This window comes from Chenopodium album, chromosome 5, assembly GCF_948465745.1.
Source record: "Chenopodium album chromosome 5, dcCheAlbu1.1, whole genome shotgun sequence".
Classification (NCBI taxonomy): Eukaryota; Viridiplantae; Streptophyta; class Magnoliopsida; order Caryophyllales; family Amaranthaceae; genus Chenopodium; species Chenopodium album.
Window position 1 is genome coordinate 13,873,871 of NC_137838.1, and position 3,597 is coordinate 13,877,467.

The following is a 3,597-nucleotide window of genomic DNA, read 5'->3' on the forward strand; positions in this document are numbered from 1 at the left end:
TAGCACATCTTCAAATCCTTCCATATTAGAAACCCAAAATTCCAAAAAAAGATTATTGGCAGCAGCAAAAGCCTGCATATCCTGAGTCATTTTCTTACCATCAACCTTCACTGGACCAGTGAACTTATTCTTCTTCATCAGCTCTAGCACAGCTTCAAGTCCTTTCATATTAGAAACGCAAAATTCCAGAACAAGATTATTGGCAGCAGCAAAAGCCTGCATATCCTGAGTCATTTTCTTACCATCAACCTTCACTGGACTAGTGAACTTCTTCTTCTTCATCAGCTCTAGCACAGCTTAGAGTCCTTCCATATTAGAAACCCAAAATTCCAGAACAAGATTTTTGGCAGCAGCAAAAGCCTGCATATCTTGAGTAATTTTCTTACCATCAACTTTCACTGGACCAGTGGACTTCTTCTTCTTCATCAGCTCTAGCATAGCTTCAAGTCCTTCCATATTAGAAACCCAAAATTCCAGAACAAGATTATTGGCAGCAGCAAAAACCTGCATATCCTGAGTCATTTTCTTACCATCAACCTTCACTGGACTAGTGAACTTCTTCTTCTTCATCAGCTCTAGCACAACTTCAAGTCCATCCATATTAGAAACCCAAAATTCCAGAACAAGATTATTGGCAGCAGCAAAAGCCTCCATATCCTGAGTCATTTTCTTACCATCAACCTTCACTGGACCAGTGAACTTCTTCTTCTTCATCAGCTCTAGCACAGCTTCAAATCCTTCCATATTAGAAACCCAAAATTCTAAAACAAGATTATTGGCAGCAGCAAAAGCCTGCATATCCTGAGTCATTTTCTTACCATCAACCTTCACTGGACCAGTGAACTTCTTCTTCTTCAACAGCTCTAGCACAGCTTCAAATCCTTCCATATTAGAAACCCAAAATTCCAGAACAAGATTATTGGCAGCAGCAAAAGCCTCCATATCCTGAGTCATTTTCTTACCATCAACCTTCACTGGACCAGTGAACTTCTTCTTCTTCATCAGCTCTAGCACAGCTTCAAATCCTTCCATATTAGAAACCCAAAATTCTAAAACAAGATTATTGGCAGCAGCAAAAGCCTGCATATCCTTTGTCATTTTCTTACCATCAACCTTCACTGGACCAGTGAACTTCTTCTTCTTCATCAGCTCTAGCACAGCTTCAAGTCCTTCCATATTAAAAACCTAAAATTCCAGAACAAGATTATTAGCAGCAGCAAAAGCCTGCATATCCTGAGTCATTTTCTTACCATTAACCTTCAATAGACCAGTGAACTTCTTCTTCTTCATCAGCTCTAGCACAGCTTCAAGTCATTCCATATTAAAAACCTAAAATTCCAGAACAAGATTATTAGCAGCAGCAAAAGCCTGCATATCCTGAGTCATTTTCTTACCGTCAACCTTCACTGGACCAGTGAACTTCTTCTTCTTCTTCATCAGCTCTAGCACAGCTTCAAGTCCTTTCATATTAGAAACCCAAAATTCCAGAACTAGATTATTGGCAGCAGCAAAAGCCTGCATTTCCTGAGACATTTTCTTACCATCAACCTTCACTGGATCAGTGAACTTCTTCTTCATCATCAGCTCTAGCACAGCTTCAAGTCCTTCCATATTAGAAACCCAAAATTTCAGAACAAGATTATTGGCAGCAGCAAAAGCCTGCATATCCTGAGTCATTTTCTTACCATCAACCTTCACTGGACCAGTGAACTTCTTCTTCTTCATCAGCTCTAGCACAACTTCAAATCCTTCCATATTAGAAACCCAAAATTCCAAAACAAGATTATTGGCAGCAGCAAAGCCTGCATATCCTGAGTCATTTTCTTACCATCAATCTTCACTGGACCAGTGAACTTCTTCTTCTTCATCACCTCTAGCACAGCTTCAAGTCCTTCCATATTAGAAACCAAAAATTCCAAAACAAGATTATTGGCAGCAGCAAAGCCTGCATATCCTGAGTCTTTTTCTTACCATCAACCTTCACTGGACCAGTGAACTTCTTCTTCTTTATCAGCTCTAGCACAGCTTCAAGTCCTTCCATATTAGAAACCCAAAATTCCAGAACAAGATTATTGGCAGCAGCAAAGCCTGCATATCCCGAGTCATTTTCTTACCATCAACCTTCACTGGACCAGTGAACTTATTCTTCTTCATCAGCTCTAGCACAGCTTCAAGTCCTTCCATATTAGAAACCCAAAATTCCAGAACAAGATTATTGGCTGCAGCAAAATCCTACATATCCTGAGTCATTTTCTTACCATTAACCTTCAATGGACCAGTGAACTTCTTCTTCTTCATCAGCTCTAGCACAGCTTCAAGTCCTTCCATATTAGAAACCTAAAATTCCAGAACAAGATTATTGGCAGCAGCAAAAGCCTGCATATCCTGAGTCATTTTCTTACCATCAACCTTCACTGGACCAGTGAACTTTTTCTTCTTCATCAGCTCTAGCACAGCTTCAAGTCCTTCCATATTAGAAACGCAAAATTCCAGAAAAGATTATTGGCAGCAGCAAAAGCTTGCATATCCTGAGTCATTTTCTTACCATCAACCTTCACTGGACCAGTGAACTTCTTCTTCTTCATCACCTCTAGCACAGCTTCAAGTCCTTCCATATTAGAAACCCAAAATTCCAGAACAAGATTATTGGCAGCAGCAAAGCCTGCATATCCTGAGTCATTTTCTTAACATCAACCTTCAATGGACCAGTGAACTTCTTCTTCTTCATCAGCTCTAGCACAGCTTCAAGTCCTTCCATATTAGAAACCCAAAATTCCAGAACAAGATTATTGGCAGCAGCAAAAGCCTTTATATCCTGAGTCATTTTCTTACCATCAACCTTCAATGGACCAGTGAACTTCTTCTTCTTCATCAGCTCTAGCACAACTTCAAGTCCTTCCATATTAGAAACCCAAAATTCCAGAACAAGATTATTGGCAGCAGCAAAAGCCTGCATATCCCGAGTCATTTTCTTACCATCCACCTTCACTGGACCAGTGAACTTCTTCTTATTCATCAGCTCTAGCACAGCTTCAAAACCTTCCATATTAGAAACCCAAAATTCTAGAACAAGATTATTGGCAGCAGCAAAAGCCTGCATATCCTGAGTCATTTTCTTACCATCAACCTTCACTGGACCAGTGAACTTATTCTTCTTCATCAGCTCTAGCACAGCTTCAAGTCCTTTCATATTAGAAACGCAAAATTCCAGAACAAGATTATTGGCAGCAGCAAAAGCGTGCATATCCTGAGTCATTTTCTTACCATCAACCTTCACTGGACCAGTGAACTTCTTCTTCTTCATCAGCTCTAGCACAGCTTAGAGTCCTTCCATATTAGAAACCCAAAATTCCAGAACAAGATTTTTGGCAGCAGCAAAAGCCTGCATATCCTGAGTCATTTTCTTACCATCAACCTTCACTGGACCAGTGGACTTCTTCTTCTTCATCAGCTCTAGCACAGCTTCAAGTCCTTCCATATTAGAAACCTAAAATTCCAGAACAAGATTATTGGCAGCAGCAAAAGCCTGCATATCCTGAGTCATTTTCTTACCATCAACCTTCACTGGACTAGTGAACTTCTTCTTCTTCATCAGCT